The sequence below is a fragment of the Enhydra lutris genome, unplaced genomic scaffold (genome assembly GCF_002288905.1).
Source record: "Enhydra lutris kenyoni isolate GAN:26980312 unplaced genomic scaffold, ASM228890v2 scaffoldscaffold39, whole genome shotgun sequence".
NCBI classification, from domain to species: Eukaryota; Metazoa; Chordata; class Mammalia; order Carnivora; family Mustelidae; genus Enhydra; species Enhydra lutris.
This window is the reverse complement of record NW_019154123.1, coordinates 23,569,835-23,588,532: the sequence shown is the minus strand read 5'-3', so window position 1 is coordinate 23,588,532 and position 18,698 is coordinate 23,569,835.

Here is an 18,698-nt window from a genome sequence, read left to right as displayed (position 1 = left end):
CAGAGTTTTAGAGAAATAAATTGTCCATCCAAGGTCACACAGCTAGCTAGGGGAGGAGCGAGAGGAAAGACTCATTTACCCTTTCTTTCTTTCTTTCTTTCTTTCCTTCCTTCCTTCCTTCCTTCCTTCTTAAGATTTATTTATTTCGGAGACAGGGAGAGAGAGAAAAAGAGATGGGGGGTGGGGGAGCGTGGAGGCCAGGCACAGGGAGAGAGAGAATCCCAAGCAGACTCCCTGCTGAGCACAGAGCCAATACCAGTACCAGGTCTCAGAACCCTGACATTGCAACCTACATGGAAACCAACAGTCTCATGCTTAACCGACTGCACCCAAGTACCTGACTTGGTTCTTGTAGCTCTTTTCTTTTTTAGCTTGGTTCTGGTGCTCTTCTTCACCTCCTCTTCAAAGAAACTCTTTCAGCTCTCTTTTGAGGAAAGAAAATACATAATCTTGGTTTTGCTAATCTATGTATGTGACCAAGTTACTTAACTACTCTCTACCTCAGTTTTCTCAGTTGTGAAAAGGGAATGATAATACTCTCTGTGACTATGTGTTGATAAGCTAACACATTAATGCTTTAATACATGGAAAGCACACGAATGGTGCCCAGCACATACCAAGTGTTCACCAATGTTGTTATTTGAATATATGCACCTGTGTCCTGAAAACAGGTACTGAATCCTAGAGCAGTTAACAAACACTGAATTCCCTTTTCCCCAGATTCTTCCATGCATATATGTCTATGTAGGTAAGCTTATTTGAGGTGAGCAACTAGCAATGGAAAATTATAAAAATTTTACATGTTGATCTTGTGTCCTGAAATTTGCTGAGCTTCTTTATTAGTTCTAATAGTTTTTTTTAATGGATTCCTTAGGATTTTCTATATATAAAATCATGCCAACTGTGAACAGAGATATTTCTTGTGTGATTTACTTAGAGCATAAAGTTGGAAAAAGCACCTGGAAAAATGTGTTAATATGTTAAAAGGTTTTGTTGTTGTTGTTGTTGTTGTTGTTTTGCAGAGACCTTATGGGCATTTGTTATAGTATTCATTGTTCTTTTCTGTATTTTTTTAAAAGATTTTATTTATTTACTTGACAGAGAGATCACAAGTAGGCAGAGAGGCAGGCAGAGAGAGAGGGAGAAGCAGGCCCCCCGCTGAGCAGAGAGCCTGATGTGGGGCTCCATCCCAGGACCCTGAGATCATGACCTGAGCCAAAGACAGAAGCTTAACCGACCGAGCCACCCAGGTGCCCCTCTTTTCTGTATTTTAAAGAATAAGATTTTATTAAGACAATCAGCTACATTAACAGAAAATTTTCATGATCAAAAAATGACAGAAAATTTAAAAAATTAAACAGTCATTTATTTTCTTTCTTTCTTTAAAAGGATTTGGTAGTCTTATTTTTATTAGTAGTAAATGGTGCTGTTGATATTTTTAAAATTATTTTTTATTATGTTATGTTAGTCACCATACAGTACGTCATTAGTTTTTGATGTAGTGTTCCAAGATTCACCGTTTACGTGTAACGCCCAGTGTTCCATGCAATCTGTGCCCTCTTTAATACCCATCACTGGGCCAACCCATCACCCCACATGCCTCCCCTCTAAAACCCTCAATTTGTTTCTCAGAGTCTACAGTTTCTCATGGTTCATCCCCTCCTCCGATTCCCACCCTCCTTCATTTTTCACTTCCTTCTCTTAATGTCCTCTATGCTCTTCCTTATGTTCTGCAAGTAAGTGAAACCATTTAATAATTGACTTTCTCTGCTTGACTTATTTCACTTGGCATAATCTCCTCCAGTCCCATCCATGTTGATGCAAAAGCTGGGATTCTTCCTTTCTGATGGCTGAGTAATATTCCATTGTACCTATGGACCACATCTTCTTTATCCATTTGTCTGTTGAAGGGCATCTGGGCTCTTTCCAGAGTTTGGCTATTATGCACATTGCTGCTATGAACACTGGGGTGCATATGGCCCTTCTTTTCACTACATCTGTATCTTTGGGGTAAATACCCAGTAGTTCAATTGCTGGATCATAGGTTAGCTCTATTTTGATTTTCTGAGGAACCTCCCCACTATTTTCCAAAGTGGCTGTGCCAACTTGCATTCCAATGGTCATTTCTGATAAAACTTTGGTCGAGGTATGAATAGAAGGTATTTCCTTGACCAAAAGAGCTCTGCTTCAAAAAGGACAAATACTTAATGAAAAGATAGTAAGAGCATAGCTATTAAAGTAAATAAAGGCAAAAATGTCCTCTAACATAGGTACTGTAAAACATTGTACTGTTGTACTTAGCAAATGGAACAAAATATGAATAAGAAATAAGTAGTATAACAAAAAACCAAAAGTGTCATTTGTAAAAAAGAAAAAAGTACATTTTGAAAAATCCACTGGGGAAAAAAAAACATTGTATAAACCATTTCAGTATGCTGGAAGAATATAAGATTAAGATGCAACCATTAAATGTGTTTTAAAGCAAATAAGAAATGAAATGTCAACATTGCATTTTAAAAGATCCTATATATAAGATCCTCAAAATATACAGAATGCCTAAGAATACATCTACCTGAAATGTGTAAAAACTATATGAAATAAATTATAGAAGTGTACTAAAGAGCATAATGATCATTTCACTCATATGTGGAATTTAAGAAATGAAACAGATGAACATAAGGGGAAGAAGAGAGAGAGGCAAACCATAAAACAAACTCTTAACTATAGAGGAAAAAACAGGTTTTGCTGGAGGGGAGGTGGGCAGAGGGATGAGTTAAATGGTTGATGGGAATTAAGGAGGGCACTTGTTGCCATGGATGGTGGGTGTTATATATAAGTGATGAGTCAGTAAATTCTACTTCCGAAACTAACATTACACTATATGTTAACTAAAATTTAATTAAAAAATTGAAATTAAAAATGAAAGCATATTATATTCTTGAGATAAATTACTAAATACTAGAAAAATGTTAATCTCCCCTTCCAAATAACTGTATAACTTCAGTTTAATCCTAATCAACATCCTTTTTTGTTCTTTCAACCATTTCTTTTTATTTACAGTTTGTGTTCAAAGCAAGTCAATTCCAAAACATGAGAAATTACAATGAACCCAAGCATAAATACACAAACACAATATACAATCCAAAATAGGTGTACAGCATTCAGGAATGAAATCCAGTAGAATGTTTATTCACACACACAGTAGCTAGAGATTTGCTGAATATGGTTGTTGCAGTATAGGTTCCTAAAGACGGGAAAAAACGACTTTGGTTATCAAGACTACTGTGGCTATATTAAATATTTTAACATCTAAGTATCAGTGTATGGCCATGTGAACAAAAGACTGAGAATGTCTAGTTTTAAAAGCTTTCTTTGTATCTAGGCAGTTGTGAAAGTATTTACTTTTCTGACTCAAGCCCACCTTAGGCTCAGGACCGGGTTCAAACTATCTAAAAATACTAACAGAAAGTGTCCAAATATGACAATTCTGAATCAGGTTTTTGTTTGTTTGTTTGTTTTTAAAGTATTTGCAGAAAGAGTATAAAAGTTTTTCTGAATTTAAGGTAAGCTTCTCGTCTTCACTTCCCAAATATTTCATTTACAATTTTGGCTCCTATACGTATTTTGCCTTTTTAATTTCAAGATTTGTCAACTTTACATTCAAAACAGATCATTTTTCATTTTTATTTTTTAAAAAGATTTTATTTATTTGAGAAAGAGAGAGAGAGGGATAGTAAGAGAGCACAAGTGGGGAGGAGAGGGAGAAATGGGCTCTTCCCCACAGGAAGCCCAATGTGGGGCTGGATCTCGGGACCACGGGTTCATGACCTGAGCTGAAGACAGACCCTTAACCAACTGAACCACATAGGTGCCCCAAAACAGATAGTTTTTTAAACTGTGAAAAGTATTTAACATTTGTGGAAATAAAGAGCAATTTGAAATTAGCTGAGGTCAGTGTGGTTCTACTCTCAGTTTAGCTAAATGAATCTCGCACTCTAGTTGAGTAAGAATAGGTGATAAGTATATAAGCAAAATCTACTCATTATGCTTCAGTCTGGTATAGATTCCAATCCATCATTGCCCTGGCACATATTAATTACTATATAAAAGATCAAGGGACGCCTGGGTGGCTCAGTTGGTTAAGCCGCTGCCTTCAGCTCAAGTCATGATCCCAGGGTCCTGGGATCGAGTCCCACATCGTGCTCCTTGCTCAGCGGGGAGCCTGCTTCTCTCTGCCTCTGCCTGCTGCTCTGACTGCTTGTGTTCTCCCTCTCTTTCTCTCTGACAAATAAATAAATAAATAAAATCTTAAAAAAAAATAAAATAATAAAAATAAAAAATCAAGTGCTATGTTAAATCCAAAGCCTCAGAAGAAAGACTTCAGTCCTAAGAAACAGTGATAGCTTAACAATGTAAAACTTTATCTAGAGTACATAGGTCATTAAGCTAGGACTGCTGAAACAACACACTGAGGATTTACAGTAACACCTGGAATTTCCTTCTAATATATGTATAAATAGAATCCTGGAAGCTTTTTGTGTTATCTGTTTTATGGTTTTAAAGATTTAATGAACCAAATGAAAACTGAATCTGTTTATATCCCATCCTTTATATTTAGGTAAGGTGAACTCTATTCTCATTTTCAAGGTAGAATTTTACATGTCTATGGTTTTTTCTTTTTTAAGATTTTGATTTATTTGAGAGAGAAAGAGGGAGAACACAGAGGGAGAGTGAGAAGGCAAAGCAGACTCCCTGCTGAGCAGAGAGCCCGATGTGGGACTCCATCCCAGGACCCTGGGATCATGACCTGAGCTGAAGGCAAATGCTTAACTGATTGAACCACCCAGGGGCCCAATGTGTCCATACTTTTTAAGCCACCTTTAAAGAAATCATGTCTTAACTGATCTCGGATGTTGTCTCTTAATTGTGTACATGAAACTATGGTAGATTTAATAGACACTCATCATCTAGACAGTAGACCCTTCACATGTTCTCCAAACCAATCAAATTTGGGTTCCTCAACATTTTCTGTGTCGATAAAATAAGGAGCAGAATTAGCAGATTCAGTGAAGACTTGTGTTTTTCTTATCACACTGCATATCTAGATGCCGTTTGGATTGGGTTTAGGAGATGGGGAAGTATAGATGTTTCTTGTCCTGAGTCTCTTAAAAGTAGAGATGTAGAAGGGTGAACGAGATCATGAAGAGACTAGCTGTTGACTGAAGAGTACCACCAGTTGCCGTGGTAGTGGTATTAGCTGGATTTGGGGCAGTCCAGATATTCTGGGAAGAGTTACTTGAAAGTGTTACAACAGTTGTTTGATTTGAATAAATCTGGGTGGGCAGGAGCAGTGCCAGAAGCAGCAGCACCAGTCCTAGCCTGGCCACCATGGCTGCCCAGGTCTGCTCCATTGGCGCCAGTGTGTGGCGCACCTCACTGGATGCCAGGGTGAGTGGAGAACTGCTGGCTAGGGGCATACACAGGCAAGGTCCCTAATCAACATCTTTTTTCTTTTTTAATATTTATTTATTTTAGGGGGCAGGGGGAGGGGCAGAGAGAAAGGGAGAGAAAATTTCAAGCAGACTCCCTGCTGAGTGTGGAGCTCCTCATGGGCTGGATCCCACAATCCTGAGATCACAGACCTGACCCAAAATGGAGAGTTGGTTCCTTAACCAACTGAGCCACCCAGGCACCCCCTAATCAATATCTTAATAGAAATTTTTATGGAGGGGCACCTGGGTGGCTCAGTGGGTTAAAGCCTCTGCCTTTGGCTCAGGTCATGATCCCAGGGTTCTGGGATCGAGTCCTGCATTGGGCTCTCTGCTTAGCAGGGAGCCTGCTTCCTCCTCTCTCTCTCTCTCTGCCTGCCTCTCTGTGTACTTGTGATTTCTCTCTCTGTCAAATAAATAAATAAAATCTTTAAAAAGAAAAAAAGAAACAAATTTTTTTATGGAGCTTGATAAGATGGTTTCAAAATTGAGAACAGAAATATCTAAAGAGGGATATCTGGGTGGCTCAGTGTGTTGGTCCTCTGCCGTTGGCTTGGACCCTGATCTCAGGGTCCTGGGATCAAGCCCTGTGTTGGGCTCTCTGCTCAGTGGGGAGCCTGCTTCCCTCTTTCTCAATGCCTGCCTCTCTGCCTAGTTGTGATCTCTGTCAAATAAGTAAATAAAATCTTTAAAAAAAAAAGAAATATCTAAAGGTATCTGAGAAATTTCCTTTAATATTTTTTATTTCTTTTCAACGTAACAGTATTCATAGTTTTTGCACCACACCCAGTGCTCCATGTAATCCGTGCCCTCTCTAATACCCACCACCTGGTTAAAAGGAAGCAGAATGGGCTAGATACTCTAAATAAATGGGCTAGATACTCTAACATACTCTAAATATGTAATATATGGAATGAAGCAGTACTGGTGCCAAAAAATCTAATTTAGCACTACAACAGAATAGAGTATAGAGAAAAAACACTAACATAGATGGAAAGATGGCATTTCCAGGCAGTAGGAATAGAACAATTGACCACAAGAAATTAAATTACATTCTAACTCACAAAACTTGAAAGCAATTACAGACAGATTCAAGTTTATTTCTTAAGGTTTATACTGAAATAATAAAAGAGCAAAAACCTTAAATGGTTAAAATAAATTGCACCAGACTAGAGAGAGTTGTAATATATATGGAAGGATTCATATACCTATTAAAAAAAAAATTGTTGGGCCTCCTGGGTGGCTCAGTGGGTTAAGCAACTGACTCTTGATTTCAGCTGAGGTCATGATCTCAGGGTTCTGAGATCAAGTCCTGAGTTGGGCTACACGTTGGGTGTGGAGCCTGCTTAAGATTCTCTCTCTTCGTCTTTGCCTCTCTCCAGCTATCTTCCCTCTCTAAAAAAAAGTTGTTCAAAAATAATGAGAAAAAAACACAAATTCCTTTATAAATTTGGGTCAAACTTATGAAAAAATAATGTCTAGAAAGGAAAGTAAAAATGTTTAAAATGGTGACAAATGCTCAACTTTACTGAGTGATTCATAATGTGTAAATTAACACAATAATGAATTAATTTTTCTCCCAAAAGACTGGCAAAACATTTAACTATGAATCATGCTTTATTGATAAGTGAGGGAATGCATGCCATTATTTATTATTACTGGAAGTGTAAAGTGGTACAAAATTTGAAAATAAATTTAGTAATAGCTTTCATTTTAATATATTTCATACCATTAAATCCAGAAATTTACCATCAGGAATTGAAAATCTTCATCAATAGAAAACTGGTGAAATATTCTTCTGTATATCCATAGCTTTGAATAGTACCCAATCATTTACATTTTTTAAATTGTGGTGAAATATACATAATATAAAATTTACTATCATAATCATTTTTTAGTGTACAGAGTGTTAAATACATTCATACTGTGGTGAAACCAATCTCCAGACTGTTTACAACTTGCAAAACTAAAACTTGGTACCCATTAAATAACAACTCCCCATTTGTCCTTCCCCCAGCTCTTGACAGCCACTATTCTATATTCTGTTTGTATGAATCTGACTACTCTATATACTTCATGTAAGTGAAATCATATAGCATTTGTATTTTTGTGACTGGTATATTTCATGTAGCATAATGTCCTCACATTTCATCCATGTTATAGCATGTATCAGAATTTCCTTCTTTCTAAGACTAAATAATATTTCATTATATGTATATACCACATTTTTTAAAATCCATTTATCTACTGATGGAAACTTGGGTTGCTTCTACTTTTTGGCTATTGTGGGTAATTCTGCTATGAACATGGGTGTGCAAATAGCTTTTTGTAACCCCGTTTTCAATTCTTTTGGGTAGAATTTCTGGATCATATGGTAATTCTATTTTTAATTTTCAAGATATAACCATACTGTTTCCTATAGGGGCTGCGCCATTTTACATTCCCACCAACAGTATACAAAGTTTCCAATTTCTCCACATCCTTGTCAGCATTTGTTATTTTCTCTTTGTTTTTTGATAGTTGCCATCCTAATTAGTATGAGGTGGTATCTTGTGGTTTTGATTTGCATTTGCCTAATGATTAGCTATGTTGAGAATATTTTTCATTTGCTTGTTGGCCATTAATATACCTTTTTGGAGAAATGTTCTTTTATTATCAGATTTTGCTGTTGTTGCTATTGTTGTTGTTGAGTTGTAGGAGTTCTTTACATATTCTGGATATTAACCTCTTACTAGAGATATGATTTGTAAATATTTTCACCAATTCCATAGATTGCCCTTTTACTTTGATTCTGTCCTTTGGTTCACGGTTTTTTATTTAGTTTTCATTATAGTTTTACCTCTTACATATAGATCTTTGATCCATTTTGAGTTAATTTTTATATATGGTAAGGAAGGTAAGGGTCCACATTCATTCTTTTGCAAATGGGTATCCACTTTTCCCAGCACCATTTATTGAAGAGACTGTGCTTTCCCCAGTCAGTAGTCTTGGCATCCTTGTCAAAAATCAGCTGACCGTATACATGTGAGACCGTATTTCTAGGCTTTCTATTCTTTTTTATTGGTGTATATCTGTCTTTATGTCAATATCACACTGTTTTGATCATTGTATTTTGTTTTGAAACTATATAATTTCACTCTTATGTGGAATTTAAGAAACAAAACAGATGAACATAGGGGAAGGGAAGGAAAAATAAAGTAAGACAAAAACAGAGGCAAATCATAGGAGACTTGACTATAGAGAACGAACTGAGGTTTGGTGGAGGGGAGGTGGAAGGGGGAATGGGCTAAATGGGTGATAGGCATTAAGGACAGCACTTGCTGTTATGAACACTGGGTGTTATAAGTAAGTGATGAATCACAAAATTCTACTCCTGAAACCCATACTACACTATATGTTAACTAACTTGAATTTAAATAAAAACTTGGAAGAAAAAAGAGAAAGAAGGAAATCAGGAAATCTGAGACTTTGTCCTTCAACTTTGTTCTTTTTCAAGATTGTATTGGCTATTTATGGTCTCTTGAGAGTCCAAATGAGTTTTAGGATGGATTTTTGTATTTCTGCAAAACATACTGTTGGACTTTTGATAGGGATTGCATTAAATTTGTAGGTTTGTTTGGGTAGTATCGATATCTTAACAATATGAAGCCTTCTAACCCATGCTCACAGGATTTCTTTCCATGTATTTATGTACTCTAATCTCTTTAGCAACATTTTGTAGTTTTCAGTTTATAAGTCTTTTGCTTCCTTGTTTAAGTTTATTCCTTAGTATTTTATCCTTTATGATGCTATTGTAAGTGGAATTATTTTCCTTAATTTCCTTTTCATATTGTTCATTGTATATAGAAACTCAAATAATTTTTGTACAGTCATTTTTTTAAAAGGAAGACATTATGAATACAAAAAAATCTCTAGGATACATTACTGAATAAAAACAAGTACAGATTTCAGAATTCAGTAAGATACAACTTATGAAAAAGAAGTCTCTATATATTAATATTCTACCACTCTATAAATGAGTTTTTTTCACATTGTGTCCACAATGGTGGACCACAATATTCCTGTGTGATATTGTGATTTATAATAAATATATATTTTAGTTTTTTCCCATGGTTCCTGGCTCACAGATCCCCAAGCCCTTGGAATTTCCTAATTGATAAGAGTGATGGGAGCATCTTTCTTATAGTTACTTGGTCTCTTGTCCTCAGTTCTTGAAATTTCTTCAATCATAAGGGTGAAATGGGTGTCTTGATATTTATAAATGCCCCTTTCAACCATAATTGAATCTATGTTAATAAGGTGCCTGTTGATGGAATACTATGCAGCCATCAAAAGAAATGAAATCTTGCCATTTGTGACAACGTGGATGGAACTAGAGGGTATTATGCTTAGCGAAATAAGTCAATCGGAGAAAGACAACTATCATATGATCTCCCTGATACGAGGAAGTGGAGATGCAACATGTGGGGTTAAGGGGGTAGGAGAAGAGTAAATGAAACAAGATGGGATTGGGAAGGAGACAAACCATAAGTGACTCTTAATCTCACAAAACAAACTGAGGGTTGCTGGGGGGAGGGGGGTTGGGAGAAGGGGGTGGGGTTATGGACATTGGAGAGGGTATGTGCTATGGTGAGTGCTGTGAAGTGTGTAAACCTGGTGATTCACAGACCTGTACCCCTGGGGATAAAAATATATGTTTATAAAAAATAAAAAAATAATAAATTAAAAAAAAAATAAGGTGCCTGTTGGAAATCACCTAAAATGGAGGCAGGTGTGCTTGCCAAGGGAACCAATCCTGCTTAGAGGGTTAGAAGTTTCAGCCTACCCTGATCTGGGGAGATGGGAGAGGAGTTGGAGGTTGAATTAATCACCTATGGGCAATGTTTTGACCAATCATGCCTATGTAATGAGGTCTCCATAAAAACCAAAAGTACAGCATTTGGATAGCCTCCAGGTTGGTGAACCAGATGCAACGACATGATGCTGAGCCAGGCCCATACAGATTCCAAGCAGACAGAAGCTCCTTTGTTTGGAACCTTGCCCTATATATCTTGTCATCTGGCTATTAATTTGTATCCTTTAATATCCTTTGTAATTAAGTGGTAATAATCTTGTGAGTCAACTGGTTTCCTGAGTTCTGGGAACCACTCCAGCAAATTAATTGAATCCCAAGCGGTAGTCATGGGAACCTCTGATTTGGAGTCAGGTGGTCAAAGGAGCGGTGACAACCTGGACTTATGACTGGCATCTGAAGTGGGGGCAGTCTTATGAGGTTGAGCCCTTAATTTGAGGAATCTGAGTGAGACTGTCTTTGGGTAGAGAATGAATTGTAGGACGCCCATCTGGTGTCTGGAGAATTTCTTGACATGGTTTTTCCCACCCATAAGAATTGATGTCAGAGTCTTACTCTGTTTTAGAAAAGGGGCTTTTAGTCCTTTTCTGCTTTGGTCCCTCTCTCCTAGAAAAACATTCCCACTTGTTCTGTATCTTGTGTTTTCGGTTTATCTATCATAATTTAGTCAAGTGTGGGCTAAAGGCACTTGACCTTGATTATGAAATTTATAACTTTCTCTTACACAATGGGGATGTTTTTGAATAGGTTTTTGAAAAGAAGAATAACAATGAGCGGCTGCAATATATATATATTTAAAGATTTTATTTATTTATTTGAGAGAGAGCACATGAGTGGGGTTGAGGGAGGAATAGAGGGAGAGGGAGAAGTAGACTCCCTGTTCAGTGGGGAGCCCAATGTAGGGCTAGATCCCAAGACCTCAAGATCATGACTTGAGCCTAAGGCAGATGCTTAACGGACTGAGCCACGCTGGTGGCTGTTTTAAAACAAATGTAAAATACAGCTATAGGCCCCCTGTGAAGCAACAGTGGAGGAGGGAGGGCAAAGGAGGATTATAGTCACTGGGACCACCTATATCTGGTAGTATCAAGTTCATGCTGGAATCATTCATGTTGATAAAAGGGTCTCCCTGGGGATTTTGGGGGCCATTCTGTTTATCAGGAGTGCTGACATCTGAGAAGGAAAACCTATATGAGAAAAGGGATACTGATGAAGTAATTCATTCCCAAGGAAACAATGTTTTCAAAGGGCTTGGGTTTGTGCTAACAATCTCTTACAAATGAGGTTAACCCCAGGAGATTCTACCTCAGCTAGGAAGTGATTTACATTGTATATCACAGAAAAGTACTACAGGTGTCTCTGAAGGGGCAATTATGAAAAAAGTTTGAACAACACAGTAAACTATACAGAAAAGGCCTTAAAACACTTTTGTGCTGTAGTTTAACAGTACTCTCTAGGGAAGAGTATGGGACTTGAGTTTGAAGAAAAACTTCAGGTTTTTGCCGTATTTATCACACTATTGAATATTTTACATAAAAATTTATTTTAGGGATGCCTGGGTGGCTCAGTCAGTTAAGTGTCTGCCTTCCGCTCAGGCCATGATCCCAGGGTCCTGGGATCATGTCCTGCATCAGTTACCTTGCTCCACAGGGAGCCTGCTTCTCCCTCTGCCTGGTTGTGTGCTTGAATGTTCTCTCTCTTCTCTCCCCCTGAAAAATAAATAAATAAAATCTTTAAAAAAAAAGAACAAAGTTAAAATGGGGACCTTCTCAGATCAAAGGAAATACGAGACTCTGGCCAGTAGTCCCATTAAAGGAAGTTCTTCAGACTGAAGGGAAATGGTACAAATGGAACATTGGAACTTCAGGAATGAAGGAGGGGCCACAGAAATGGTAAATATCTGGTTAAATATAATAGACTAATTTTCTCTTCTTAAGTTATTTGAAATATATACAAATACTGAAAGAAAAAAATTATCACATTTTCTAGTGTTTTTTTTTTATTTTTAATTTTGAAATTATTTCAGGAGCACAGAAGTTGCAAAAAACAACAACAACAACAACAAAAACAAAATATGTACAAGGTAGTCTTGTTTATCTTTCATCCAACCTCTCACAATGGTGACACTTGCATAACGGCAGTACACTATCAATACCAGGGAAATGACATTGGTACAATACATGAAGCTTACTCAGATTTCACCAACAACATTACTCAATTTAGACTGCATGGTGGGTGGTCTATGATGCTTCTACCCAGTCTTCCCTTCTCCTTCACTAGGTCAGATTTGTGTTGTGGTCTGACAGCTCTTCCAACTTTCCCCATTTTATCCCACAGACATTTCCCCTAATAAAAATCCTCACAGGTTTAACCTTACCTGACCTGTGCTTCTTAAAGGACCCAGACTAATGCATCCTATTTTTGTGTGTTATTAGTTAATCCATCCTGGACAATGGGATTCATTTTGAGCCAGAAGCATTTGGGATTCTTTTGGCTGTTGGAACTATCCCTACTTCGAGGACTGCTGTGGGCCCCCAGGAAAGGGGGTCAGGCTGGAAGGAAGGTTCACTGTGATTAACTTTGCTTGCACTATCATGTCAATGCTGTAATCATTCATGTAGATAAAAAGGGTGGGTCTGGGAACAGGGCTTCCTCTGTTCATCTGGGCACCAGAGGGCTGCATTGTTAAGTTTGTGGAATAGAGTTAATCAGGGTGTAGAAAGTGATGAGCTCATTCATTTCTTGGGATGCAGTATATTGAAGTCCACTGGGCTCAATCCTAGGTCACTCACATACTACCTCTGTGAATTTAAAGATAAATGACTCCACGTTCCTAAGCCTGTTTCCCTAATTGAAAAATAATAATAACCTCTACCTCATAAGGCTGTGGTGAAGAGTCACTCAAAGTTTATCTGTAAACTACAAAGCTTGTTGCAATGGAATGCTCAAGAAATGGGAATTGCTGTTATTTAGAAAAGTAGTTCAGACCATGTAACTGTACTGCTAGAACCCTTCTACGACTCCCCAGTGTAGGTGGGACAAATCCCACATCCTCAGTGGCCCTGGCCTAGGGAGACTTAAGGAGTGGGCAGTGCCTCTTGTAGTTCTGGTAAAAAAAAAAAAAACCAGCCCTTGTCTTGAGTTCCTTCATTGAATTCTGCACCTCTCAAACTTTCATAGGTATACAAATCACCCAGGGATCTTGTTAAAATACAGATTCTGATTCAACAGATTTGGGGTAAGGCTTAAGATCCTGCATTTCTAACAAGCTCCCAGATGATGCTGATATTACTGGTCTGTAAATAAGACTTAGCAAGCCTCTAAATGGGCCTCTCTTTTGTTTTTTGTATGTGCTCCCCCAATGGGCATAGAGTCTGCAATTCAAAAGTGTCATGACCATCTAAAATATGTGCGCACTTCTAAATCATACTCCATGTACCAGGGACCACGTGATTTTCTAACACATGGCCCTGAGCCTGCACAGCCCCTTTCCTGAATTCATTCCCCTTAGGGGAGAACATGCTGTCAATGTGCACCCCTCCCTGGCCCAATGGGTATCAACAGAGCCTGGACCTAGACATGCAGACAGAGGTGCAGGATCGAGTATAAGGGTGGAGGGGGTGGGGCTAGCTCTCCTTCCACTGCCATGTTCTGTGGAATTTCAGAGAACTCAAGAATTCAAAATTTGAATCTCAACTTCCAGGAAGATATATCTGTCAAGGTGGGCAAGTAGACCATATTTTACTTAACAGTTTGATAGTTAAATTTACAATTTTTAAATACTTAGATATATGGTATGTGGGTCTCCATTGGTATTCTTGTCTTGGCCTTGAAAATGGTACCTGCTGAGTTCTCCCCTCTTCTTGGCTGTCTGTGTTCTGGACACCTTAGGTTTCCTCCAACTCTTTGAGTAAGTCATGAGCTGCCTGTTTCCAGGTGTTTACACCTGCTCATCTCCACCATTATCTCCTACTTAACACCAACTCATTACCCACTGCCTGTCTTTTCTCACTTTAAACAACAGGAACATGTAGAAGCTGATTTCTCTTAACAAACATCCTCACGGTATTCCCTTAGCTCTTTCTTAGCACTATGTGCTTTTCTTTTTAAAAACAATTACAATTTTATTTACCCATTTATTTTGCCATTCCTGCTTTATTGTCCCTTTATTTCACCTTTGGAAACAATTGGCTATGAGGAGGTGATGTGTCAGTGGGAAGAGAATACAGATTAATTTTGCTTTTGCTTGGAAAGGGTTTACAAGAGAGGGAAGAAGGGGAGGAGGGAGAGATGGAGTAAGAGAGAGAGGCAGTTACTATGAAAGTTTGGATAACCTAGGGCAACATTTCCCAGTGTGTTCTGAAGGCTCATGGGCATCCCTGAGATCTTTTCAGGGGGTTCCCAAGGTCAAACAATATAATAATATTAAGATTTTATTAAATATTAAATATTCAATTAATTAAATAACCTTTATTTATTTTACTTATTTAATTAATTTATTAATAAATTAAGTAAGCAAATATTAACTTTTCTTTTTAACTGCCATTTTATCACAAATGTACAGTGGGATACATTTAGAAGAACTTCATGGGGCACCTAGGTGGCTCCGTCAGTTAAGCATCTGACTCTTGATTTCAGCTCAAGTCATGATCTTGGGTTTGTGAGCTGGGGCTCACAGGGTTGTGATCTCAGGGATGGGCATGGAGACCTGCTTAAGACTTTTTCCTCTCCTTCTGCCCCTCCCCCAAACAAAAAACAACCTTATATTTGGGGTGTCTGGGTGGTTTAATCCATTAAGTGTCTGACTCTTGATCTGGATCAGGTCATGAGATGGAGCTCTGCATGGGGTTCTGCACTGGGCATGAAGCCTGTTTAAGATTCTTTCCCTCTCCCCCTCTGATTTCCCCCAATCAGAGAAGGAGATGAATCATGAGAGACTGTGGACTCTGAGAAACAGAGGGTTTTGGAGGGGATGGGGTAGGGGCTTAGGTGAGCCTGGGGGTGGGTATTAAGGAGGGCATATATTTTATGGAGCACTGGGTGTGGTGCATAAACAATGAATCTTGGAACACTAAAAAAATAATAAATGAAAGATCCTCTCCCTCTTGCTCTGCCCCCCACACCTACTCTCTCTCTCTCTCTCAAAAAAAAGATACATACATAAAAAATAGAAGAACTTCATAACTCTGATTATTTGTAAACCAATATTTTACAAATAACCAGTATGTGCTGTTACAAAAACATGTATGGGTAACAGATCCATTCAAATGACAGTGCAGACCAATGGATTTTTTTTTTTCAGCATAACAGTATTCCTTGTTTTTGCACCACACCCAGTGCTCCATGCAATCCGTGCCCTCTCTAATACCCACCACCCAGACCAATGGATTTTAATATGATAGGTTATGCAAACTTCAATGATATAATTTCAAGTATCACATAGCAACTCTTTTTTTAAAAAATTTACCACTTACCTCTTGTTGAGATTGTCTAGTAGTTTTGAAGAATATCCTCGATAATTACCAAGATTTTTAGAATACTTCTTTCTTTTCTAACATCATAACTGCATAAAGCCAGATTTCAAAATGATGTACACAGAGTTAATTTCAACAAAACAATATGTCATAAAAGGTAAATGCAAAAGCATCAGAGAGTTGGTGGTTGTCAGAGGGGAAGTGGGTGGGGGATGGGCAAAAAAGGTGAAGGAAATTAAGAAGTATAAACTTCATGAACATGAAAAGTACAGCATAGGGAATATAGTCAATTGCATTGTAATAACATTGTATGGTGACTACACTTATTGCAGTGAGCAATAAGTAATGCATAGAATTTTTGAATCACTATGTTGTACACCTGAAACTAATATAACATTGTATGTGAACTATATTTCAAAAAAGAGAAAAAAGCAGAAGAGAATTCTGTCTTCTGTTAAGCCAAAGTTACTATAATGCAAAACAATAACATTCTTCTTACTTTTTTTTTGTGGAAAAAAACCTTATAATTTGCTTATCATTTTATTCTGAAATTAATATTTTTTAATTTCTCAATTTAATTTCTAGAGTGGTATATGTCTGTAGATATAACCTACTGCAACGAAAGCTCTTTGGAGTCCTCAATAATTTTTGAGAATGTAAAGAGGTTGGCACTAAATGTTTGAAAAGCAGTAATAGAGGATGGGTCGAAGATTGACATTTAATTGAAGGGAAATTAAACTTAGCTAAGCATCAGCTCTTTAATATAATCCTCAGAGTAAGTGCAGTAATACAATTAGGCAGTAACATGCAATAATAACATTAGAATGTTATTCAATATAATGTCATAAAAATGGTAATAACATTTGGAGATGCTTTCTGTGTATCAGATGTTTAAGGTTTCATATGTGTGATTCATTGAATTCTAAACAAACACATGGGGGTAAAATACAATTGGTAACATATTATAAATGAAGAGAATTCGGGTCTTAAAGTTTTACCAGCTAAAGCAGCATAACTGGGAGTGAATCGGGTCTTCCCAACTCCCATATCCGCCATCCAAACCCCTGCCCACTGGTCCTGGAAGGGCACTGAGAATCTATAGCTTAAACTAGTGTATTAAACAAAGAAGTGTATGTTTCAAAAGGACTCAGGTGTTTTCCCAGGTCAGGGCTATGGAGAGCACAAAAAAGATGTGCCAGCAGGGCACTGCATATACTCAGCAAATATTTATTACCTGTCTCCTACAAGTGGTCATTGTCTAAGTCTGGTGATTCTGGAGTGAACAAAACACCAAAATTGCTGCCATGATGGAGCTTGTTGTGATGGATATTCTCATGAGGATTTGCAAAAGCCAGGCCAGCCTAGCTCAGGAAAGGATGGGAGCCCTGCGAAAGCAGATACCCTCTGTCACAGGATTCTTACATTCACCCACTGACTTCATGAGGTCATCAGACCTCCTGATTTGACTTTTGTTCTCAATTTACAACCTTCTTTCTGCTATCTCCCTCCAATGGGAATGGGGCTGAGGGATTTGCATCCTTTAATCTTTCTCCTTTGATCTTTTGAATCCTTCTGAACCAGTTAAACCCCACATTCTGGATCCTAGTGTTTGTTCTTCCTTCCACTCCCCTGCTTACCTATCATGAATTCCTTTGGAGAGACCATTTTCAAGCCTGCTTGATGCTCTCTCTGGAAATTGAATTTTTTTAGTGTGTCCTCATGATGAAATTAAATGTAATTTTTGATACAATCATGCACCACCCATATAACTCTAAGGTCCCACCCCTCATTCATTCATTTAGTCATTTATTCATTCAATAATAGTGTGCTTAGAGACTAATATAACTGTTGCTGGAAATAGTCATTATTCTTTTTATACTTAAACTCTCTACTTTTGACTGACCCTTTAAGCTGGCTCCTGGGTTCTTTTAATACCACCATCTCTTTTCTTTTATACTTCCTTATTTCCTTGTTTAAAGGGATAGTTGTATCTCTTTAATACAGCAATCTGAATCTGAGAATTTTAATGTGGACTAAATCTGCTTACATTTGATAGGATCATGATGTGTAACATGTTTGGACTGGTTTCTGCTTCCTTATCTTTGTGGTTTTTTGTTTTTGTTTTTTCATTTTTCCTGCCTTCTGTTGACATGGTTACACTTTCTTCCCTCCCCCCTTCTTACAATGGTATGTAGTTACATGCAAGGTTAAAAGTAACCATTAATTCATTCACATACATACTTGATTTTAAAAATTCAAAATTAATCCATTTCTCTGTATTGCTCCCAAATATGATGCTCTTTCGATTTTTGACAGTGAATCCCATGCCTTCAATCTTTCATGTTATTTTTGCTATTTTCAGTCAAATTTGCTTTATTGCCCCTGAAAGTAGTCATTATTATTTTTTGTCATAAATACTTATTTAGATTTACCCACATGTTTATCATGTTCTTTGGTCACCATTGTTTCTTTCATCCTCCATTGTTCTCTTGGACACAGTTTTATTCTTCCTGAAGTACAGTCATTAGTAATTTTTTTAGTGGTGGTCTATTAATTGTAAACATATTCAAATGTTCTTGGACTGAAAATATCATTGTCAATCCTGCATGATAAGTTAGGTGAATTTAAACTCATTTATTTGAGAAGTCCACTGGCAGTCAAATTTTTATTCCTTTATAGGTGATCTTTCTCTACTCTCTAGTTGCTTTAAAAAGATTTGTGCTTTGTCCATAGTCTATGTGCTTACCTCTCAGTGCCTAGGTAAGATTTGTTTTTATTTATATTGTCCATGGCTTGCTGTAAGTTTTCAATCTAAACACATTGAATTTCTTCAAGTATGGACAGTTCTGAGCCATTATCTCTTTGCATAGTCCCTTTTTTCCC